We start from the raw sequence: 25723 nt of genomic DNA on the forward strand, positions 1-25723 counted from the left end.
TGTTAAGGATATTCATCTATCTCCAAGATAAAACAGGATATTCTTGCAAACACATCCAATGACCAAACGTAGCATAAGACTTTTAAAAATGAACTGAAATAGTAGAACTGAGACAGGACTTCCATGTGTGTTGGGAGGGGGAGGAACCCATTCTCACATCTGGCAAAGCATTATTTCAGCACATGGTTTTCTAAAGAAAGAAATCAAAGTTAATTGAGATCGATTTAGAAAAAAAAACTTACAAAAGCTAGAGATAAGAAAGACACACATGTCTTTTCTTCATATCTTAAAGTTCCCCTCAAAGTTAATATTGCATAAAAATGAGAAAGGTGATACGATTAACAATATCAAAAGTTGCTTTTGTTCACTAGAGGAGAAACAGTAGAAAAATGGGAAGTTTGAGGATAAACATTTCAAAAGAAATGAAATATATCCACACTTGGAAAGATGGAGCAATCAACAAGCCTGTCCCAGAGTGACTGTAACTGACCAAGACTTAGGACTAAGTACAGGTCAGAGAACAGGAACAACATCACACACACACACGCACACACAGACAAATGCACACACACACACACAGTTGTCAATGCAGGGCGTTTTAACAGTGGGCAAGTAAAAAAAGATGAAGGGTGGTTTTCAGAGACCTTGAACAAGGATGATGACTACAATTAGCTGCTGTTCTTTAGAAGAAAACAAACAGCAAACACTACAAACCAACACGTTCTCTGTTCACCCCTGTGACTTAGCTATACCGTGTGTGCATAGACTTCATCTTCCTTGTGGTGCACGTATAAATGACAAAGGCAGATGCATAGGGTTCTCCTGCCCCAGCAGCTCTGAGACTTCAAAGTGGGCAGAGGATCTAGCCCCACAGGATTAAAACCAGAAAGGAGCTCCGAAGTCAGGCTTGTAAACAGGAACACATGGGTCCCTCAGCTCCGCACTGCCAGCAACTTTCCCAACTTTCCCTGTCCTGGACGGCCACTGTTCCTGCTTTCCTGCCTGCCGCCTGCCTACCCTCCTCATCCGTGACCACCTCACCTACCTGCCTACCTGCCAAAGGGGTCAGCAGACGCCTTAATTAACATGTATAGGTTACTCTCTCAGAACCTTTAGCCAGCTGCAGGACTGAGGAGCTGCTTGGGTTGCTTTATAACAGAGAATTCAAGAAAAGCCAAAACCTGGCAGAAACATGGCGTAATAATTTAATAAGCCTGCCTCTATGTTACTATAAAAAGACCTGAACTTTAGATTGGTGTGCACTGGTGTGCGGGGGTGTTTTTTTCTGTAGCTCCAGGAAAATTGGGATATTCTGATGTGGCAAGTGGCAGACTACCAACGCCATTTTTTATGAACTTATGAGAAACACATAAATTCTAAGCAAATTACCCCCAAACAAAAGGTACCACTGTTTCATACTAGTGTTCATTATTTCATTTGAATACTAAATACATCAGTAACATAGCAGACCATTCCTCTGGATTTGGGTCATGGGACAACAGCTGACTGATAGTTCCAGAAACTGGGGAGGTTCTCAACTAGATTATATTTCATTCTCTGAGACTAAAATACAGTTCTATTTTCAAGTAAGTAGATTTGGGAACAGCAAAGGATCCAAAATGGCTAGATCAGAACACATAAAAAGTCAAACGCACTTTGTAAGCAGACTGACTTTTCCAGCCAAAGATTTCAGGGCTCATGAAACAGAGGAATATTTTGAGAGGCTCCCCTATTTCAAGTGGAAGCATTAGAAAATAAGGGTCTGGGCTCAAATTGTCTTCTAATGTGTGATCCCCAGTAGTTCATAAAAACACTGTTTTTAATACAGAGAACCCAACATACTTAAACTTTCATGAAAACCTGGGCGTGGTAATATGCTGAAACTGAGAACGTCTCCCAGGATGGTCAGCTCTCTCTCGCTGCTGAAACAAGCGAAGCCTAAGCAAGGGAAATGGTTTTTAAATGGTTTTCAAAAATTCAGAAGATGGCCAGAACCAGGTGTCCAGAGACCTGGACTCCCCAATCCTAAATTGAGCTCCTGTTTCCTCAAATCTCATGTGCTCCCAATAGTTATGATGAACAAGTGGAGCAACCATGTAGGATTATGGTTGTGCTTCAGAAAAATTTCAAGAAGTCCTTTACGTTCACAACACAGTATCCATTTCAGGAAGCCAATGTGACCTTAAATCACAGCCTGCCTTTTCTGTCAGAGTTCTCAGCCCTCCACAATCCAGTTTGAAGTGCTTCCTTAAAGTTCTGTCACATGTAACTAAACAGAATTTGGTACATCACATAACATCATACATCACGATGAATAAAATACCTTTCAGCCACTTTCTTTAGATTTATAAGTAGCTGATAAATCATAATAAACCAGGTTACCCAGTTAAGCACTTTGTATGCAGTAGCCTTTTAAATCCTATTTCACTGATTTTTAAGCTACACCGTTTTTCACATTTTACTACCTCGGAAATCTGGATGCATCTTACAGTCAATGATACATCATAATTTACTGGCAGCATTTCTTCTTCCTTGGTGGCAGATAATATCATGACCACTGGCATCTTAAACATCATAAAACACGGTCATTTAGTTCTGACAACAGTCCTATGAGGTCGGTTGTCATTCCTGCCCACAGATGAGAAAGCACGACAGAGAGAAAACTGACATCAGTAGTGCAGACGAGGGAGCAGCAGAGTTTGTGTCTCTGAGTGGAGTCACTCCCCAAGGCTGCGCACTTGCCACGCTGAGTGACAGGAGAAGAAAGAGGAGGCTGGATTAATGGCAGTCACATGCAGAGTGCTCCCTGCCCTGCCTTGTCCTGGCTGTGGAAAGAGCAGAGCCCTTAGCGCAGAGAAGATGGAACTGCCCAGGGAGAGAGAGAGGCTGGCACAGGGAAGAGGGGGAAGGATGAGGGGGTAAATGCACAGAGAGCCGGGGTTCAGGGCAGAATTAAGGCATCAGGAGAGAAAGAGGCACGTCCTTTGGAAACCAGTAAGGAACCCACTAAGTGCAACATGCTCTCCCATGAGCCTAAAGCTATGCAGCAGTAGGTCCCGGGCATATCAACAAAGCTGTTCTTCTCTTTAATTAATCTGACTGTTCAGACCCAAACCAATGGCCAGGTACTGGGACACATCCATTGTGGGTGGATGCCTGCCCTCTCTTAGCGAATAATACACAGAAAAACAGCGTGGGTAGGAGCACCATTTATAAATATGCTAGAGCCAGTCAGTGCCACTTGGTGGCCTTCAATGGATGTCTGCAGACCTAATGATATTGGAAAACTATTTATTAGGCTATCTTAAGTCCAGCTGTTTATACTTTCTCTTCAAGGCAGGGCACATCAAGTAGATGTTTCTGGAAAGTCCACTGCTAATCATATTTGGAGGAGAAAAAAGCAACACAAACAAACTAGACAGTTGTATGTCCCTAGGAAAGATGTCCACTCCGCCACTATTCACCCAACATCAACCCAGAGCCCCTCGGGAGTTCTCCTCCTAAACCTGGATGCTTGCATACTGACAGAACCAACATCTCATGTAATGAGAAACTTCATCGGATTAGTGTGTCTTTCATTATAATACAAAAAAAAAAAAAAAAGTCAAACACTGTATGTTACAGATGCCTTGTCAAGCTGGGTGTGAATCATTTTTGCCCCTTCTTGATATTCTTTTCTTTTCTTTTTAATTCTTCAGTGGAGGAAACATTAAAATCATACATTAAATGCAGCATCTAGCTTTGTGCTCACATTTTTCTCATTTAACACATTGCTATTTTAGTCCTTCAAAAAATATAAAAAATCTTGGATTAATCTCAAAGGAAAAATGTACATAGGCAAATGAAGTCCATCTAAAGTGCGTATTTCTACAATATGGTATTGCTTCAGTATCAAACTAGTTTACAATTCCCAATACCAGCCCAGGGCTAAGACAATGAGGACCAGGGCTGGTGTGGAGATACACAGATATGCCTCCTACCTGCCTGCCTACCTACAGTCTAGCTAGCCAGCTATTCTTATTACCTTTATTTACAGATACACTTTATTTACAGAGCACTTCAGAGGACCTTTACGTGTCCTTATCTTGCACACACCCCCTACACCCACTAGGGCAGATGCTGCCGACATGATATAAAGAACCCAAATTCCTCCCTTTGCACCTCCCCTCATTTCTTCCTTTCTCATCCCAGAAGATACTTTCTTGCTCCTCAGCATATCCCTTCAGAAAAGACTGGATTTCCCTGCTCTCAACACCCTGGGTCTCCCCTTGGCTCTGAGCAAGCCTAGCTGGTCCCCAGATTTTCTCTGCTCACATACTTCCGTTCACACTCCCACCTTTATTAAAATATAAGCATGTTCAGGGCAGGATCCTCTGTGTGTATGGTCCTAGCATGAAAAGAGCTTCTTAACAGTACGTGTTTGTTAATACTCCTCTCAACTATAGAACTGGTGTGAAATGGCACAAAAACCCATGAAATGGTATCAGAGCCCCATCATGACACTCCAAATGGGATCTAAGACCTTCTACCACATCAGAATAAGGGATTGATACTTGTGACAGCAAGGGTTATTTCACCAGCGACCAGGAAATTAGAAGCTAATTGTCATTGGCAACATGTCCACATCAATACCATGGGGCCCATCACCGCAGGGTCTGACTGTAAATCTACGTAGGCTTAACGTAGGGACTCTATATAGCTAGGGAGCATAGGGGAAAAAATAAGGCTTACTAGAAAATGAGCTTTTCCAAAGCATTCAGCTGGGAAGTAGAAACCTAGAAATACTGGGGAAGACTGGAGCTTTGTAGAAAATAGTTCAAAGAAAAAAAATGGCTATGTTCCACGTAATGAAACCTAGATTTAAATGAATCTTGAGGAATTAGAAACCCAACGACATAATTTTAAAACAGTTCTTCTGTTTTCATCCTCAGAGCTTTGCTGGATGCTCTTGGAAACATTTGAAAGGAGTCGCTGGTGGGCTATTGAGCTGGTAGTCAAGGCTACAAGGTAAACAATCTGCAAGATGAGTAAGTCGTACAGACCCGGGCACAGCATTGTGCTATAGTCAACAGCGCTGGACTGTACACGCAAACATTTGATAAGAGGTTAGAGCCTATGTTGTGTTATCAGAAAAACTAAATAAATAAAATAAATAGGAAGGAAGGAAACCTCCAGAGGTGATGGAGATGTTTATGGCATCCACTGTGGTGATGGTTTCCTGGGTGGTTACTTATCTCCAAACTCATCCACTTGTGTACATTAAATATGTGCAGCTTTTTGTATGTCAATCAAGCCTCGATGAAGTGGTTTAAAAAAAAAGAAAAAAGAAACAATGTATAAGTGATGTTAATAGCTTCTTTGTTCTCTTACAAAGAAACACATTTTTTCCCATAGACTTCTTTCCTTCTTTAGAGATGTACAAAAAGTGTAAAAACATGTGTGGAAGCATCCTGTTTGTATGTTTTAAGTAGAAGTGAGTGCAAAGAACACAATCACTACACATTTAGATCCTTCTGTGACCTCCCAGATCTGCGTGGGATTGATATTCAAAACTTGTTTTTTATTTTTCTAATCATTGTCACCACATAACACGCAGAGAGTATTTGGCAAAAGCCTTCATCTTAATTTTATCTAGTTCCAAATAATTCATTTGAGAGGAGAAAAAAAGGTTTTCTTTTCATTTTTTATAACTAAATTTAGGATAAGCATGGAGATGCATCAACACGCAGGCGACTGCACGGAGCAGCTTAGGGGCGCTGGGCTCAGGACGGAAGACTTGAGCTGGAAGCACCATCCAGCCCTTGCTCTCTGTCTGCTCTGGACCCTCAGTAACCCCTTCCTGCTCCAAGTTTGTCCTACAGTGAACTGGCTAAGAGCTCATTAGAGATGCCCATTCTGGATCCCCAGCCCTGCTGAATCAGAATCTGCTTTATAACCACATCCCCAGGTGAACTTGACAAACTGCAGACTTGCATATGCAAGTTTACATAGAGCTGCCTTCTCCTTGTTTGAGTCTCGAATTCTTCAGTTATAAAGGTGGTGTCACGAACAGCTGCCCTGCTTCCACCCAGGCTGTGAAATGGACCAAGTGACCCAGTGTATGTAAGCATTAAATTCAAATTCACCTGTCTTTACCTACCATGCGGAAGGTGAGCTAGCAGCTTTTCATTTACTGCTCAGAGCATACTAGTCCTGTGAGCCCCATGTGATTTCGCCATTTGGGTACATGGTCCAGTCGTTTTGGGGTTGGCAGCTGTAATCAATTCTACATCAGTTTGTCTGACATCAATTAATATAAGCTTTGTGTGTGAGAGGGGATTTGGATCCCTACTCTAAACTGTAGCCTCAACTGTCGGTAGGCTTGCTTGCTATTGGCTTTCTCTGTGCAATGAAAGGATGAATGAAAGGAAGGGAGGATGGATGCATGCGTGCATGCATGAATGAAGGGATGAATATACCATGTCCTTATAACACAATTCCATTTCTTTCCCTGAACTAGCCCATGGTATTCCATACATGTATTGAGGAATACACCTGGTGTTCCTCAAACTCCCAGAAAAAGTCTTCTCTTCCAGGATGTGGGATCCATGGTACTTTTTAGTTAACTTTCCTTAAAACCCCGTGTGGTTTTTGACAAACTTGCACAAGGAAGTATTTCTCCCACAGCATTACTAAGAAGCTCAGGGAACTATTCTACCCTTCTGATTTTAGAAGCTTACTTGGCTAGGTTGGGATGTAGGTGATTCACGTGTCAAGAGGCCCAGAGGATCCCAGAACAGCACCTCTGAGGCCCACAGGGTGACGGAGCCATATGCACTTTCCCGCTCTTGGTGCAGTCCTGCTCTGAGCACCAAGGGAGGGATGGAGTCTGCATTCATCTTGCAAAGGAGCTCCGTGAAAAACTGGCAGCTCTGTGCTTGGCTTTCAAAACTCGCATCTACATACCAAAAATACAGCACACTACACATCTGGAATGTGTCTCATACATGAATCTCTGACACATGGATTCACTGTTTTCAATAAAATTCCAAGAATTCTATTCATGAGAAAAAGCTGGCATAATGGAAAGTCCTGGCAAGCACCAGATAGGCCAGCAGATGTCTGGGCTTCCACCCACAGTCCTGGCTGGCTCAGCTAATTTTCATCAGGTATCTATCCCATGTCTCCAAACTTGCAATACAAAATTCCCATAAAAGGGGGCATTACAGAAGCCTCAATTTTTTTTAAATTGCCACAGCTCCCCCCAGATGGGCCTGTCATACCATATTCAACATGCGAGTGTCAGGATGGGCATGTGGGGAGGTCAAAGAGGAGCAAGAACACAGGGTCACTGGAGCGAGACTAAGGCTCACCAGCTCGGCCACGCAAAGGGCCTCATGCCCTGGCGCTGGCCCCTTATTAAATGAGGGGCTGGTCTCCTGATGTTTCCTAAGGTCCCTTCTCACACCAAAATGCAATCTATTTCATTCATCTAGTGACATCCTCTTCCTGCCATGGCCACCCTACAAGCTCCAGCTTCTCCGTCTTTGAGCGGATGTGTGCACCAGGGGGACAACTACTACCGGTGGAGTCTCTAAAAGCTCCCAGGAGTTCAGGTTAAAGGTCACCAAGGTTCTTCCCACGCTGCCCCGGTTTGCATCTCCCATGCCCTGTGGATATTTCCTTCTGTGCGCAAGGTGACAGGGCGGTCAAGGCCCTGGCATCAGGTGTGGTCTGGACCTGCTCTGCAAGGGAACTCCATGGCTGTTCTGCACATACAGCACAGGGATCATAAAATGGGTTCTACTAACCAAAAGTCCTCCAGAAACTGGGGCTCTCGGGCAGGGAGACAAGCACATGTAGGAAGCCCGCACTTCCACCAAGGGGGTCCAGGGGCTGATTTCCTTTCTTTTCCATCCCCACCCCCAGTAACTGATGACATGGGTCACATGTCATGTAAAGTAGATGCAAACACGGACCCTGTCTTTTTCTGAGACGCTGACTCCCATGGTGGCGAGGCACAAGCTCCCCACTGCGAGGGGGCCCATCTCTGCCAGCTCTCGCCTCGGCTCAGTGAGTGACAGCACCTCCCTCCCCTGGGCTGGGGGCTAAGCCCGCACTTTGCAGAAGACTTTCCAGCACATAAATCTGCCCTGCTTTCTGCACAGGAAGGGAACCAAGCGTCCTAACCTTTGTTCATGCTCTGGGCTGAGCTCATTCTTCTCCCATGATGCAGTGCGGAGCACCAGGGAGCACCCTGTCATCAGAACACTTTTCCTGCACCAACAAGACGGCTGCCAGCGGGACTTGATTTTTATGACTCCAGGAGTGTTGATCTCAAGACCTAATACAACTGAATTATTAATTGTAAACTTGTCCAACGGTTTCAAACCAAACCTACATTTATCACACCCAACAGGGCTCTCGTGCAGTCCAGCTTGAGCCCCTCTGTAAATTGCTCTACTTGGGAAGTCAAAACCACTCTTTAAAACTCTGTAGATCTGTTCATTCCAAAACCTCTCCAACCTGCAGTACAGCGTGTGGGCTGAAAATCTTAATGATGCCTGCACAAGGGTCTATGCCTCACTTTTTGGATTGCCTCTTCATTTGGGACCCTTTTAACTTGTTACACTGAATGGAAGGAACATTACACATGGAGGAAGCGGAGCCATGGATGTTCATGTCTACCCATCTTTTTCACCAGAAGGAGGCAGTTGCCAGGGCTCAGGGCTGTGTGCACTCTCCTACAGGCCCCGTGCTGCACAGACACCCGCTGGGCCAGTGAGGGGTGGGGGATTCTAAGTGGCTACCTATCTAATTTGCATAACTAGCCTCTGGGCGTGCCATGCTGGGCTATGTCTACATAAAAGGGCAACCCACCTAGAACAAAGGTGACTTGCACACTGTCTTCCAGCCGGCAGACTGGCACTGTCACAGCTTTGTAAGCTCAGGTGCACTTTCACTTAATTTAAAAATTAAAACAAGGTGTAAAGAACTGCAGCTGGAAGTCAGGAACCCCCGTCAGCTGCTGCTGAATCTGAAGCTGGAGCTCCTGATCTAAACAACAGGCAGACCGGAGCCCCTCCAAAGTCCTGGTCAAGTGGCGGCCAGTTAAGTTGTCTGACATCTAAGGCTGGGTTTTTATTTTTTAGGAGAGCCAGGGAGACTTTTATTGAGAGATACAGTGAGAGGACAGACAGAGCTCCTGGCATGAGCCAGGAGGGGACAAGAGAGCCCCTAAGGCTGGGTTTTTATTAATGCACTTGATGCTGATGCAGTTATTTCTATAATCACAAGGCACTTCCACGTAATTCATGTGTGCATGCTGATCTCACTAATGTTCACTTTATTTTCACTCAGGAACATGTCTCTAAGCCTTCATTCTTTGCTCCAAGTGAAAGAATGCATGTATGTTCACCTGAGTTTTGGCAGGTGGTGATGAAGGGGACAGAAAATGACCATAGCTATTTAAATATTTGATGACTCTTCAATGAATTCCCATCTCTAGTCCTTCCTCAGACCTCGCGGCCGGGTGGACACCGTCCCACCGACACCAGCAGCCGCAAGTGCTTGGTACAGCCATGTAACCTACGCTCCCAGCTGCCTTTGTCCCCACGCAGGTGCAGGCAGCAGGCAATTTTCAAAATTGAAAATAAACAGGTAAGTGATTTATGGAGTGAATTAGAACCTTGTTTTCTAAGTCCGATCCTGGGGCCACGCAGCCTCAGCCTCTGGGAGCTTGTCGGACACTCAGCCCCTTAGGCCCCACCGCAGAGCTACCAAGTCAGAACCCGGATGTGACAGGATGAACCGAGTGAACTGTATGCACTTCAGGTTCGAGAACTGGGTTGGAAGGTGCTAAAGGCTAAAGGCTCTGAAAAGAATAAAAAGGCAGAGCTGGTTGAGGGGGCTCAGGAGAGGCGCAGGTTGCTGTGTTCAATGTGGTGTGGTCCAGGAGGTCCCCACAGAGGAGGCAAGGCCTGAGCAAACAGGAAGGAGGTGAGAGAGCCGGACAGGTTCCAGAGCACGGAGACAGCTAGAGCAAGGCCAGAGGTGGGCCCTGGAGTTTGGGGGTCGCACACTGGCAGCAGAAACAGCCAAGGATGAAGGGTTGGCCCTGGATAGAGTGTGTGGGATGCAGGGGGAGTCAGGTACAGCTGGAGCAAGTAAAGCCTTGCACAGTGGATGGGCAAGGCTCTGGGTCACTGGGAGTGAATTAGGAACCTCTCCAGATAGCCTGGCTAACAACCCAGCAATTGTCACTACTGAGATGTATTCTTTTCCACCTCATAAGGGCTCTGCACAAAAAATCCTTCCTATCTTTTAAGTCTCATTATTTTCAGAACTAAATGGGATCAGAATGCATGTATGATGTGTGCTGTGTGTACACAAAAAGCCACATGTAATAAAACGCTACAGCCATCCTTTGCCCTCTGTGCAATGGGTACTTCCATTCATCCTCGTATCCAGAGACTCTGGGAGCTCATAATTATTTGTTTTTCATTCAGAAAGCCTGTAAATAGCCATTACCATTCTTAAAGGGTTAAATACCTCATTGAGGCTCCCTTCCCCCCAACCCATTCCCTCAAAAGGGCAGCCCCCCAGGGAAAACAATCACTGGCAATCAAAAACAACAAGAGTTCTTGTGTTTCCCCTGCTCTCAAATCGCTGCTGGCTCACCAATCAAGGGGTGTGAGCCTGCAGGCTTCGATAACTGCAGGTGGCAAATGGCAGACTTCAAATACCAGTTCCCACCTCAAGCACCAGAGTATAAATTTCAGAGCTTGAACAGTAATGCAAATGCCAGCTATTTCCTCTTTGAGCAAGCAGGTAACCTTGCTCAAGGAAGGGGGCATTCAGGAGAACCCCTTGCACCGTGCTGGCCTGTGGAGACCCTCAATCCTCAGAGCCCCATCTGGTGGGACAAGCCTCATGAAGAAAGGGTGACTCAACCTTTTGCTACTGAATTTTCTTCAAGCACTAACGGTCAGTAGTTCTCAAAGTTGTGTTCCAGGAACCTCCTAGGCTGCCAAGACCCTTCCAGAGAGTCTGCTGCTCAACCCTGTTTTCATAATATCCTAGGATGGTTTTTGCCTTTTCCAGTCTCAGCCTCTCCCAGTGCACAAAGAAGTTTTCCAGAGGCTACATAACACAGGCTACCATAACAGATTGAATGCAGAAGCAGATGTGAGAATCCTGCTGTCTTCTATTATTCCAGACAACTGAAGAGATTTGCAAAAGTATAAAACAATGCAGCTCTTCTCACCAAATAGCTTTTTGGAAAATACAGACATTTCTCATAGAAATGTGCTATTTATGTTAACACACAATGGGGTTATTACTGTTATCTTTAAATGAATTCATAAATAAATGTTTTAAAAATATCCTGGTTTTTGTTTCTAATTCAGCAAATATCAGTAGATAAGAACAGTTGTTCCTTAGCACCCTCAAACATTTTTAACATTGTAAAGGGGTCCTGAGGCCAAGTTTGAGGACCACTTTTGTAGGGATTTAAACTAGCTGGAATGAAATCTATGTTCTCTGAAGAAATCCACAGTCTTTGGGTGATAAGATACTTTATGAAGAACGTATTTTTAGTAGTTAAGTGCCACAAAAAAGGGAAGCTTGTTGGCCATCCCTTCAAGTTTACAAAAGAGAGTTCTCATTAAAAAAAAAAAAGGCAATCTCTAGTCTCCCAGGATAGCACTTAGTGATGTGTTAAATTTGGAACTTGCTGTGTTTAAAAAACTAAGTCCAGGGACCGGCAATTTTATGCATCCCAATTGCTGGGTGCTGGTCCCCACACATTCTAACACTGCACACAATCTACAAAAGAAGTGGGCTGCCCACCCCCTCTCAGCTACCTACAAACCTCTGCTTCCAGCTGAGGCTACCTGGAAGCACCGTGCCTTTCGGCAAAGTGGGAGGAGGTCTCTCAAGGGAACACAGGCCAGCAGAAAACGAGCGATGGCTGCAGACCACCTACCTGTTGCCAAGTGGCTACGCTTTTGGGTCAGAGCCAGCTTGAGAAAGTGGTCCTGGGGCCAAGGGGCTGAGGGGCCAAGAGCCCAGGCAGAGACGTGCCCGTCCTGGCACACATGGCACATCTCTGGATTGGCAGGTGATACTCTCCCATTAATGCTGAGAGCCACTCTTTTTTATTAATGGCTATATTATCTTAATTTTTAAACTCAGCTCTTACACTTGGACATTGGAAGGTCCTCCCTGTTTATATCCTTGCTGGGGATTGTATGGAGGTGTCTCATTTTAAAACAGATTCTCAAAGGTATTTGATTTAAATACACCCAACTCTGGTGGGCACTGGTGGTAAAATAGAAAGCTGTTGGATTCAAAGTCTATTACTCTAGACATATTGTTACTACTTTAATAGAGGTACAAAATACTCTGGAGAAAAGAAAAGGAGGTTCATCTGGACTGGGGGATGCAGGATCCTTGAAGGTGGGGATTTTTCCCTTTCACTCAGTGATGTTTCACTGGTGCCTAGAAAAGTGCTCACATGTGATGCACACGCAGTGAGGATCTGTTGCATGAATGCTTATGGAGGGGCTCAGGGTACTGCTAAGTTTGCCCACTGCTTGGACGGTGGGGGAAGAGGGAGGGAGGGGTTAGTGTGCGCTGACCTTGAAGAACGGGAGGAACTGGGTTCGAGATGCTGAGGAGCTCTTTGAGATGGAGAACCCATGAGAAAAAGCATAGAGGTAGGCCCATCCTCCATGAGTCAGGGAAGGCCCAGGAGACAGGGCAGGCAAGCTGTGGAAGCTCGGATTAGATCCATAGCCCGGTCCTGGTTTCTGAAGACCTCAGATGCCCCATCCAGAATTTGTCTTTCATTCTGCCCAAAATATGGGCTTGTTATTTCCGAGTTTCCAATTTCTCTCACTCCTGGTCTCTATTTTCTCAACATCTTTTCCATCCATGACACTAATCATCTGGTTTAGGACTACGTCACTCTGGCTCAGGTGAGGCACATGCTTGAATATGATTCGCTTAATTAAAATGTAATTAGCATGTTTTGCATTAGAAGGAGTGGTTTAATTTCCTCCATGGTGATCCTAAGATGGCCTTTCATGGGCTTGCAGTCCCGGAAGACCCACTGCCCATATAAGTTGGAAGCAAAAATAAAAGCCAGCAATTTAAAGAAAGACAAGTTTGGGGAATTCCATCTATGGATGGCTGATTCTCTGTATGGTGAAATGATGCTGACAATCAAAACAAGCACAGCATCTATGGTGAATCAACTCTACCTATCTGGGTCACAATTTGTATTAACGAACTTTACACATAATTGATCTCACTGGTTTGGGACTATGGACTCTCCTGTTTCAAAATAAAATGTAACTTCCCAATGTGTTCTGGCCTTAGGAACCCTCAAGTCCTGCACAAGAAGGGTCTTGAGCTTGCTACTTGTTAACTATTCCTAATCACTTGTTAGTGACCTGAGCAGCAAAGATAATTTCCAGTCAACTGGAAGAGGCAGGTTACTTAATAACTTGGCAAGGAACAGCCTACATCATTTTGACTCTGTGGGAAAATCCTCCTTTTCTACAAATTCAGGAAACATTTGGATGTGCTGCTGAGAACCAGAATCCAATCTCGGGACTGAAGCCACTGAGTTAAGAACCTTGTTCTTTGTCTGGATGAGGTCCCACTTTGTACTTCAGAGGAAGACCCAGCAAACGAAGGCAGAAACAACATGCCACAAAGACCATCAGCAGGAGGCGCATCACTGTAAAATCCTTGTGCCACACACACTTCCCAGGAACTATGCACACTCAGAAGTGGGCATGAGCCGCTGTCTCACACGGCTGCCCCCAACCAACCTCCTTCCTCCTAGCTGGCCCCAGGTCTTCAACACGTTATACGGTTTCCCCAAACGGAGTCAGACACCAAACTGAAAGCAGAAACATACCCTTTCGAAGAACAAGGGCATTCTGCTAGCAAGTCAGGTGTGGCTCAGCAGGTGCGTCTGTGGAGTGGAGGAGAAAAGGAAGGAGGTTGGGAGGAAGCATGTGGGGATGCAAGAAGAGATGAAAGTAAGAGGGAACCCCTCACAGACACACAGAGAAGGGTTGTGAAATGGTCGGTGTGCTCCGCTCAAACCACCAGCTTCAAAGGACTTGGATCTGAGGCCAGAGAAAGATCCACTCATTTGTACCTTGACTTTGGAGCATCTGAGAATTAATAAGTCATTGTACTTCAGGGCCCAAACAGCAGAAAAGTTGTACATATTCAAGACACACAACCAGTTGGTTAATTCCAGTAAAGTCTGCATAGCAAACAAAAATGTACACTTCTCTGGCATATGATGTAGAAATCAGCCTGATTAACAAAATGCTGGAGCACACCTGCAATGCGTGTGTGCGAATCATCTAGGAGCCTGAGCCACATGCCCCCAGCTCAGGGCCATTCATGTCACGGCCTATTAGTTATTCAAGCTCTTGTCTGTGTCCCTCCAGCTTTCTGCCTTCTTAAAACATTTGCTGGCCATCAGCCAGTGACCCGAAGCTATGTGCAGAAAAGGAGGAAAGGTGAGACTCCTCTCAGCCCACGTGGTGACTTATTAGTGCTTCAGGTGAAAGGTTGGGGGCGGGGGGTGGGGGTGGGTGCAGGGAAAAGAGAAGTGTGGTTGATACAGACCTGGCTTCATCAGCAGTGCCCACCTCCCACCTTGCTCGGCCTCCTGACTTCTCATTCTGTCCTGCTGGGCTGCTGGCCAGCCCACTAAGGTTCTCTGAAGCTCTGTGCAGTGGGAAAAATGTGTGTTTCTATGGGATATAGATGGGGAACAGGGGTGGACATGGAATGGATACTGTGATCTTAATTGTTTTCTAACAGCGAAAATTAAACTTGAGACAAAGATTTTTCCAAAATCCCACAGTGCAGGCCTCAGTTCGTAAAGATATTTTTCCCTTGACACAAATCATGGAATGACTCTGAAAGTCTGGTTGTCCAGATCAGCACATCAAAGATGCTAAGACAGATGTCACAGTAGAGGCAAGCATGGAACATTCTAAATTTCCCTTTAACAACTGCAACCTAAGGAGAGCCTTGAAGGGGCTCCAGGTCCTCCCATACCCTACCAAGACACCCCAAATAAACTGCTGACTCAGCAAGAGCAATGTGCTGAAGACCAGGCCTCCAGCCCACGTCCATCCAGATCATGGCTCCCAGACCCCTGGTGAGTCAAAAGGTGCTACTGGGGGCCTGGGGACCCCTTGCCAGTTTCCACTGTGGAAGCATTTCTGAGAAGAATGGTTCCAGCCAGAGAATCCAAGAAGTTTGTGCTAAAGTGCAACCTCTCATCTTCAGACTCTGTACATGTTTCTAATGTTATATCTATCCATCTGTGAACTCACTAATTCACTTATCAAACATTCATTGACTCTGTACCATGTACCGTGATACAATTTCAATACCTCTTCCAAGAAGACCCAAGGGTTCTATCCACCTGCCATTTGTACACCATTATGTTAAGAAAAGTTCACCTCTCTCTAGATGTAATTTCATAGAAATGCAACCAAAAGTGCTCATAAATGTCATTTATGTGAGCTGGGCTTAGTGCTTCAGAAGATCCTGCTTACTTGAAAAAATGGATGAGTGGATATAATTAACTGCATTTTGTTTTTCCCCAGAACAATTTTATTTATTGCCTTGGGCTATTCCCTTTCTTTCCTTTCAGGAGGTATTACAAAATATTTCCTTTAATTTTCTTTAAGGCAATATTAATTTGTAAGGAACACATTTTATGACATAATCAATGATTTTTTTCACATCTATTTTCAAATAAACTAAGGAGTAAAAAAATTTATAGGGAACTTGTCCTTTTACCTGGGAAAGAAAATAAGTGAACAGGCTTATTGTCCATGTCAGCAAGGCCATGCTGGAGTGGGCATCACAAACTCTCTTCATCCCTCCTGCTGTACGGCCCCCAGACAGTGTTCACATCCACAGTCTCGTTTGAATCTGATACCGTCGTTATACATTACAGTATTAACACTTGCCACCTTTGTTACAACGATTTCCCCAATTTGTCTTGCATTTTATCATTTGTATTGCATATAGATGTTTACAATGTGTGTACAACTTTATTGCACCCCTTGGTTTATTTGTTGGTCTCAGGTCATTAAACTGTACACTCCTGGTGGGAAAGGAGGTCCCTAATTCATTTCTGTATCTCCAGGGCTGACCACACAGTCCTATTTGGTGACTTAATCTCTCTGTCGCCTCTGTGCCCTTATCTGTGAAATGAGGTGATGGTCATTGCACCCATCTGTTCTATCTGTTCTGATCTATACAATACTTCATACAATGTCTGGTATAAGAAAAGTACTCTTAAATGTTCTTTATTAGCATCGCCATTGTTGTTATCATTTATACTTAACTGAATTAAAGTTCATGAAGTTGAGCTGACTTGTATAACTGAATCTGACATGTAACTGTCAAAAAGCAAGAAATATCAGGAATTCTACATCCTGGTCTGTCGCTTTGCCTGGTCTACCAAAGTTGTAGAATTTTTTTTAAACTAATTCCATTTATGTCATAAAAAATCATTTATTTGTAAAGATTAGCTGTGTAACTTTTCCTGTCATAACTCCATTTACCTTACCAAATACATACTGGGCCTTCCCACACTGGATGGTTAAGGGGACATAGAAATAGCAAATCCTGGCCTCTCTGTGCAGTGGGATCTCTTTCCTTCTGCATTTACATTTCATAATTACACCTGTCAAACTGCAGCATGAGCAAAAAACCCTGTACCAGGGACTGTGAAACTGATCCAACTTTCAGAACGTTAAGAGGAAAAGGAAAGGATGATCAACTTACACCATCGCATCCTATTTATTCCTTTTTCTTAGAGTCTATTTAAATGGCCAGACAGAATAGTAGAAGGTTTAGCTGAGCAATGTGCTTGTTGAGTCTACGTTAAGTACGGATGGGAGACAGGGAAAGGCTGGGTGTGGAGGGAGGCATAAGCCATCTACCATGAGCTGGCTGTGTCTGAGGTGTTTTTCAGACACTAACACATCTGAAAGTAGTCCCCCTTCCTAGCCAAGCCCTATTTTCCACAATAGGTTTATTGAATATTGTACATCTCCAGGTACAATCAGAAAAGGAATTGCTTTTCATCACTAACACATAGATGGGGCTCTGAATCACATTCATTTTTTTGGCCAATGAATTCTCAGACTTTGATCTTTAGGAAAGAGAGGAACTAAATAAAATTAAGCAATGACACTAAACTCATTTTTTCACTTGCAGAAAGCTAATTATATAGTTTGATCACTGAGTAGTTTTGTTATCTGATTAGGATCTTTAATTAGGTTTGTTACTCACTATGGACATGTGTCAGATTTACCTGGAGAAGTAGAGGTGGGATAAAACATCAGTGTTTCACGTAATTGGATCATATCCACAAAGAATGTGAATTGGATCTTGTTGACTCTTCTAGCAATCTGCCCTTCCTCATGAGCTCAGTAGATGTGCCATTCTCTGCAGGAGGCACTTTTGAGATTTTGGGCCGACAGTCTATCTTGATTACATGGAACGACACCATATTTTGAAGGTATCCCTGGCTCTGCCCACTGATAGCCAGAGAGCTCCCTGATCATGATCCCCACAGACCCACTATTCCCAAATACCCTCCTGCACGGGAGGCAAGAGGTATTCACCTCTAGTTGAGAACCGAGATGTAGTCATTTCCTTAACAGCTTTCTCTGTCTGATTTTAATATTTAAATCAAACCACATAACTTACTGGCTTTCATCACTGAACTCCATAATCTAATTTCAATCTTCATATAAAAGAACATATTTGAAAAAAGTCTCTAATGTTTATGTGTCACTCTCCATGGTGTCTAAGCTGTAATGACTATATAAACCAGACAGCCTATGTAGCGCAGACTACCCGCAGCACAGAGGCCCAGCACCAGTTCCTGCAGGCCTGCCACAGGGCTGAGTCACCCCATCTTTGGGTGCATATACACATTAATCATGCACTCAAGGGTATGTATGAATGAAACGATGCACTATTACATGGTACCTTAAGGGCTCATATAATACACTACATTCTAGCAACCATAAAATGGATGTTAGATTAGCCATATGCGAAGTCATTTACCGGATTGTGAGTTGAGCACTTTATAATTTAATAAACACCTTTTGACCATCATCTCATGTGACCCTTCAAACCGCTCCATATGGACACAGGATAGGTTTGCTGATACCCAGGGTATATAAAAAGCCATGAATTGCATTCCAGACGTTTGCCTGTGAATCTGATTAGTAACGTCTAATGCTCTGATCCTCCCGCATATTTGTGGTGAGACTGGGGAGGCTCCCACCTGCGGGCCGATGTCTGTGACCCACACTAGAGCTGAGCTTACGCTCAGGCCTCCCCAGAGAGCCGGAGTCCTCGGACGTGGGAGGTGGGGCTCTGCAAGCCGGGAGGGAAAGGAAAGGAAAGGAACATCTTACGAAAGGTATTCCTAAGTCACAGTGGCCGGGAGAGGAAAGAAGTCACAGCTGCTGAGTTAGTTTCTCTTTATCATGACCTTAGAAGAAGGAAATGCCTGTACACTGGCCAACTGTGAGTTTGGACCTGCAGGACGCGATCAATTTGCCTGCCATGCGCTGGTGTTCACGATGCTCGCCTCTCCCGTGATCCAGTGCAAGTTTCCCAATAGACCCAAAGAAAATGAGTTTTGCAGCCCCGTCTCCACACTTGAACTTGGCTCCTCCAGCAACCCTCAGCTCCCTGTGTACAGACCCAGTGGGAGGCAGGCAGCAGCCACAGACAGGCAGGACTGCCGAGGACCTGTGGCCCCGTCTCCCTCCTTGTGAGCCAGGATTTGAAGCATAGCTTGTTTTCAGAGTACAGCCTGGTCTACAAAAAAATCCTTCAACCTGAAATGGAGGAAGTCCTCAAAAAAGCAAAAACAAAGAGGCAGAGACATGTCAAAAGAAAATAGGAATCAACCTAAGAGAGAGAGAGCCCCCAATGTCGAAAGCTTGGGACAAGTTGTACAACACAATAAATAACAGGGTATTGGATTATAACCCTGAAAAAGAATAAAATAAATATCCAAGTGACTACACTGATATAAACAAATGATGGAATTAAATAAATGGGGGAGAAGAGACAACTCTTAATAGAAAAATCCCAAAAAAGAAATGTGGGAGGAATGAGGGAAATAGAAATTCCCCATCAGAATCCCAGTCTCCGTTGCTACAGGCAACGTGTACAGATGGGAGGTAATGGTGCTGGGCAACATTTTAAAGAGAAACAGGATATGTGAACACTCTCAAAGTATCTCCTGCAAAATACTTATTAATTATTGTTGTTATGTTAGCATATAGCCACAAAATCTCTGATACGTCCCCCTTGGGGAGATGGAGCTTACCCCACCTACACCTTGAGTGTGGGTTGCATTTAGCAACTGAATTCTAAGGAATAAAGTATGAGGAGGGGGAAAGCAAAGACTTTTTGGTAGAGAAGACTTTGGCAGACACCACCTTAATCAGGTGATGCAGGTTAGCACTGACAGCAAGAAGACAGACTGATGTCAGGTATCCCCTGATCTGAGGCAGTAAGATGGACACATCACCTCTGAGGTATTTTCTTCCTCGATATCTGGAACCTCTGCCTAGACGTGACCCACCCCAAATGAGGGACATTCTACAAGGTGCCTGGGCAGTACTCTTCACAAATGTCAAGGTCATGAAAGATGAGGAAAGAACAGGAAGTTATCAAGGATTGGAGAGACTCATGCACTGTGGCATCGGAAAACTGGGGGAAGTTGGATAAAGTGTGTAGTTTATTTAAAAGGAGAAGGTAGCACATTTTTTCTATAGAGAGCCAGATATAAATATGTTTGGTTCATAGGCCAGGTGGCCTCCTTTAGAACTACTGGAAAACTACCCTGTCCTTGTAGTTCAAAAGTGGTCAAAGACAACATGGAAGTCAACTGGCGTGGCTGCATTCCAGCAAGACCTTCTATACAAAAAGAGCCATAGGCTGGATCTAGTGTTCCCTGACTCCGGACAACAATATCGTACCAATGTTAATTTCTTAGTCCCGACCTTTGTACCCTGGTTATGCAGGGTGTTACTACAAGGCGAAAGCAGGTAAAGGAGTGTGGGAACTCCCTGTGCTATCTTTCTAACCCTTCCATAAATGTAAAATTATTTCAAAAAATATTTTGTACATGAAGTAGAAATAACCTGTGGACTGTGTGCCATTTTTAGATGACCTTTGTTGCCTCTTCACGGTACCTTCTTCCTGCAGGGACTTTATTTTCTCACATATATGGGTTACATCCCACAAGCATTGCCAATTCCATGAACTGTTTTCTGTGTCTACACTGCACAGAACGAGAGAGCAGGCTCATTATCTCACTCGAGATTGGAAGAGACAGACAGCAGAACGTACCTGAGAATGCGGGAGCCTAAGCCTCAGAATGGATCCCCAAAGGGGGAAGGAGGGGTGGCTTTGGACAGAAGTAGCCTCTCTGTGCCTCTCTGTGCATAAAAATGGCTGGACAGATCCCAGTGGAACCTAGGTCATGGCGCCATTTTCAGGAACCCAGAAGAGCAAAACCCAACATGCTCTCCCCTCCTTCTATTCCAAACTCCTCCTAATAAAGGTGAAAACTGCTGTGCCACAGCTAATGAGAAGAATGACCAGGACAAGAATTCCTATCCCTGGGCCTCATCCTCTGGCATAGGTGGCACAGTAACCATCCCACAGTCATGGCACCCTTTCTCCACATACATTCATAGGCAGGATTCAGTGTATAAAGCAAGCAGCCACACAGGGAGGCGGTATTGGGGTGGCCTCAGATGAATAGGGCTTTGCAGGCACATGCAAACAGAGCCTGAGAGTCCCCACCATGTGGGGAAACTCCAAATGAGGCCCCAGGGGCTGTAGGTGGTAGGCCGCAGTCTTCTCCATGTGGGGTAGAGCAGAGTCGGCTTGGTCTGGGGCTCAAAGGCACTGAGCAGTTTGGCCACTGTGACATGTGATGAGGGGCTGGAAAAGGTGTGGCTGCAAATGAATGACATGCCAAATTTGTGTCTTGGAAAGATGACACCAAAAGTAGGGGTGGACCCACTGAGGGGAGCTGACATGCCCATGAGCCAAGAGGGCAAGCTCTCCGGGTCTGTGGGGTCCCATCCTGGGGCTCCTGGAGCAGGCGTGGGGCCAGAAGAAGATTCTTTCTCAACAGGTCAGGAGAGGAGTGGTCTTGGACCTTCTTTGTGGGAAGGACCAAGCTCCTGACTCCGAGCCCTTTCAAGGTCATTTCTGACCTGCAGTCTGACACCTCCAGGAAGCTGGACATTCTCTGCTGTGTGGTGCCCAGGCTGCTCGGGTTGAGTAAGGGGCTGCTAATCACCTCTGCAAAGTAAATTTATGACTCAGATTTCACAAGTCACTGGTGTCTTGCAAGCACTATGAATATACTCTGTGCTAAACTGGGCGACCTCGAGCAAGTCCCTAAGTTTGATTTCCAATCAGTTACTCCCATCTTGATGTCACCCATACTCTTTCCAGGCAGGTGACAGCTCAGTGAAATCACGTCTCTTTAGTAAATCCCTCCATTTATCTTTTTCGGATTTCATTGTTATTGGGAACACTGAGCCCACTTTTTAAAAAATATTAACATGATCTAAACATTTAATTCTACATGTAAAACTATTCTCTTTAAAAAAGTAATAATACTTTGAATAAGAAAATATAATTATTTTAGATACCGAAGAGCCATGAAGTAGAAATGATTCAAACTGAGTCTATCTACCTTGGCGTATGGGAAACTGACTCAGATTTGGGAGTGTCAAACTTCAGAAGCACGTACAAATGCCTAGGAGGAAATATCCTTCCTTTTGTGGCCGCAAAGAGTTAAGGTGGGAGGTACGGGAGAGTTTTGTGAAATGCAGTTGTATTTAAATGTATAATATAGATATTATTTTAAAGTTCATCTAAGTTCTACCTATGTAAAGTGGTGAGTTTGGAACTAAACAGATTTATGTGTACATATAAAAAAATCAAAGGAGGAAATAAGTTGGAAAAATGAGCCAAGTGATTTTTTCTCTCCTGGTATGAGAGTGAGTTTCCAGAAGAATGGCTAAAAGTTTGCTCACAGGTAAACCTATGTTTTTAAGGAGCATTTCCTTCCCATAAACAGTGAAATCTGGGAGGGGCAATTCTGGCCAATGTCTGAGTCATCACTGGGGAGTCACTACAAGAGGTAAGACCTATTATTGGTCCTGGAATCCGCTGCCAAAAATGGTCATGCTGAGAATTTCCTGCCGGTGCTCTGAGCGCCCACAGCTTGTGTTCTTCCTTAAAAGAACTCCGCAGAAAAGGCGAACTTCTCCATAGGAAAGCCGAGAATGTAGAAGCACATGTAGACTGGAGTCCAGTTCCGTGCAACCTTTCCAGGTGTTCAGGGATGATGTATGGTCCACATGGTGGCCGAGCATCTTTGGCTAAACTGTCTTCTTTTCCTCCAAGGTGACCTCAGTTAGCAGAGCCCTGCTGGGTCCCCGGGAGGGGCCTTGGCCTCTGCCGCTCAGTGCCACGATTGTCAGGGACCCATCAGGGACATAGCACCAGCCACTCAAACTGCCGCCAGTCCTCTCTTCTCCTCAGCTTCCTTTCTGCTGTGAAAACCATGTGCTTCTTAGGGGTTTAAAAATCCCATTAAGCCACATGATGACTTATGGGGCAGACATGACAACTGCTCTTACATGGCCACAGTGAGATTCCTGCCTGTGCGGAATGTGGTGCCTGTTTATTCCTTCTTCTCCAAGTAAATGTAGTGAAATGAAAAGCTAAGCTTGGTGATTTTTACCTGTAGAAAACATTGTAACAAGAAGTCTCTAATCAACAAAAATGTCCCTACTTTTAATGGTAATTTATCCTCAGGGAAAAGGATGGCTCTAAAGAAGGGAACTTTTGGGGGCCATAAAGGATCTTTGCGACAGTAAAAGTGGAATTAACGAGAAGATCACAATGGGGCAGGCTCCATTATAAGTGCCTGCCTGTGTGAATTCACACATCGAACCCCCACGCTAACCTTTGCAAGGAGGAGCTACGTTTACGCCCATTTTAAAGGCACATAAACTGAATCTAGGATAATTAAATAAGTCACCTAGAGCATGTTCCTAGGAAGCACCAGAATTCTCACACAGCCGCCGGGTTCCAAAGGCATGTTTAAATTAAGCACCAAACACACTCACCAAATGGCCTAGGGTGGAAATGGCTACAAAGGCATTTTGAAACATAGGCAACTAGAGAATATTGAAAAGTAGCCCAGCCAGGGAAGAGAGACCAGGTATAGGAGAGGGGCTGAAAAGAGAAGGGAAGGTAACATAAGTGATTGAAGATTTTCTCCCTGCTCCTGAAAAGGGGGCCTCCTTTGTACCGGTATCCCACAGCCAAGGCATTTCCCAGCCCATCGCACCCACTGGAGAGGGACCTGGGCCCTCCGTGAGGGCAGGGTGCCCTCTGAGAGATGCGGTGACGAGAGCCCATGATGCCACCACCTCCCACATCTCTGCCCGGCCCCTTAAGTACAGCCGATGCTGTCAGACACCCGGACATCAGGGCCTTTGCCAAGGCTGCTGCCCACGGCCCGCACACTCCTCCTTGGGATGCGCCAGCCTCGTCCCCACCTTCCCTTCCGCTCTCTGCTGAAGGTCTGCCCCGACCCCCGGTCAACACCGGAGCCTGCATGCCCACCACTGTGCTCTCATGTTTGTGCCCCAAACACATCCTTACCCTCCTGACATGCTCTGTGGCCACCATTCCACCAGGTCCCCCTGGCAGGCCTCCCCACGCCTGTGGGATGAGCCTGCCTATTCCTGCTTCACGCACCCCCAGCATCAGTGGCCACGGGGGGCCTGGCAGGCCATTGGTGAACACGTAAATGAGTGGTCCTCCCCAAGGCGTGAGAGGGCACTGGTCTTTTGCCGTGATTGTGGAAGAATGTCAGGAGACAGAGCAAAGAAGTGAGGCTGCTTGTCATCAAATAAAGAAGAATCTGCTTACTGGTTTTAGGCAAATATGTGAGGATGGTATCTCTGAAATCCTGAAATTAACAAGCCTGAACCCTGCACAGGGCTTAGGTGAAGGGGCCACATCACAGGTGCCTCCTGCCCCACACTTCATGTGCCCGCAGCAAACAAACCTCCTCACGCTTACGTGGGGTCTTAAGAATAAAGATCTGCTCACAGTACAGCTTTTTAAAAAATCCTCAATGGCGAACAAAGCTGTGCCACTCGGCACTGTAAGGGCATGGTCCTGCCCGGGTGGCAGCACGTTTGCCTGGGCCTCTTCTCCGGGGCAGGGGTCTAGGTGGCCCGGCTGTCCTTGCTGCGTCTGAGCCTCAGCTTCCTAACACCCCTGCGATGTGCTCTCTTAAAGATGTTCCCTGAGATACGACACGGCTCTGCATTGTTTCACTGCATACCACATTAATATCCCAGAGTAATCCACCCTTCTTTTAACGGCTGATGACAGCTCCAAGGGCTGGGCGAAAATCAGTTGAAGGAAAGGGAAGTCTTGTCGGAAATGAGATTAATCTTGTAACGAGTGTTCAGCCCTGATAACCCATCTGGGCACACAACAACTTAAACTGGAGAGCAATTAACCTTCACCCGACAGGCTCTGGCCAACCGTTATAAACATTAAAGAGACAGAATCCTTCCCCCCCTCCTTGTAGACTAAACAACCAGATTTGAATTCCACGTAAACGGCCTCTTTCTGCAGATGTGCACTGATGACAAAGTCGGGAGGGGGGTGATGGGGGAACGGTGGGTCACGGTTCTGCTGGTAACTCAGGTAACTTTGGCCTTGGCTTGCGCAAGCTGAGGTTATGAGCATGAAAAATCACTCAGGGTATTTTTAAATAAAGTCACTAGCTTTAGGTCAGAGTTGTTTTCATGCAGTGCAGAAACACGTGTCCGTGAACACAACCACAACTCGAGGGTTGTTTTTTTTTCTCCTTTCTCTTTTGCCCAACAGTAGGAATCTTTCAGTAGGAGTATCTGTACTGAGCTAGCTGGCCCTCACTTGCCCTCAATTCCGCTTTTCCAACCACGGTGGGCATTTGCATGAGTGAGGCATCTTGTGGTCACAGAAGAGAGATTTTTTTTTTTATCTCTCACAAGTTATTAGCTTTCATGGGCAGCAAACCTGTGATCTTGCCTTTATCAGCATAAGCTGTAACCGATTGAGCTAACCAAGTTGGCTCTTGTAAAATACTGAGCGGTTGCAGAATCTACTAGAATTTAACCCTACATTTAAAAATAACTTGCACAGCACTAAAGAGAAATCTGTGAAGTCATGTTACTTATCAGAGCCAATAGTATTTTTTAGCATTAGTTTATACTGAGCCATTGGATTGTATCTGTGTACATGATATTAATAAAGATAAGACTCCTATACCTTAGAGGTGGCTATAAACCAATGTGCGTGCTTATGATAGACCACATAAAGCATTTAATCAAGAACAATATTAAATACATATACAGAGTCATATGAGGGACAGATGTTTTGTTAACTAAACAAATCTATCTTTCCCAAGGTTTTAATCCTGTCTTCATCATGGCCAAAGACAGATCTCAAAATAGTCCATGCTAACATTAGATCTTATCTCTTTCTTCTTTGAACCCAGTTTCTCTCCTTCCAGTGAGTAAGTCAAAGCCTCAGGGATGTGTGTACA

At 45.0% G+C, this 25723-nt stretch overlaps 1 protein-coding gene across 7 annotated transcripts in view; it reads right to left on the reverse strand.

Moving 5' to 3' along the window:
- ERG (ETS transcription factor ERG) overlaps positions 1 to 25723 on the reverse strand; it is a 242985-nt gene that overhangs the window by 59844 nt on the left and 157418 nt on the right. Inside the window, exon 1 of one of the 7 annotated variants that reach the window (XM_036899231.2) lies at positions 5170 to 5373. The exons of the other annotated variants lie outside the window; for them this stretch is intronic. The gene's annotated coding sequence lies outside the window, so the exon portion shown is untranslated. Of the gene's footprint in view, positions 1 to 5169; positions 5374 to 25723 lie in introns of those variants that run through there. 7 annotated transcript variants of the gene reach the window in all.

Source organism: Manis pentadactyla, chromosome 1 (genome assembly GCF_030020395.1).
Source record: "Manis pentadactyla isolate mManPen7 chromosome 1, mManPen7.hap1, whole genome shotgun sequence".
NCBI lineage: Eukaryota > Metazoa > Chordata > Mammalia > Pholidota > Manidae > Manis > Manis pentadactyla.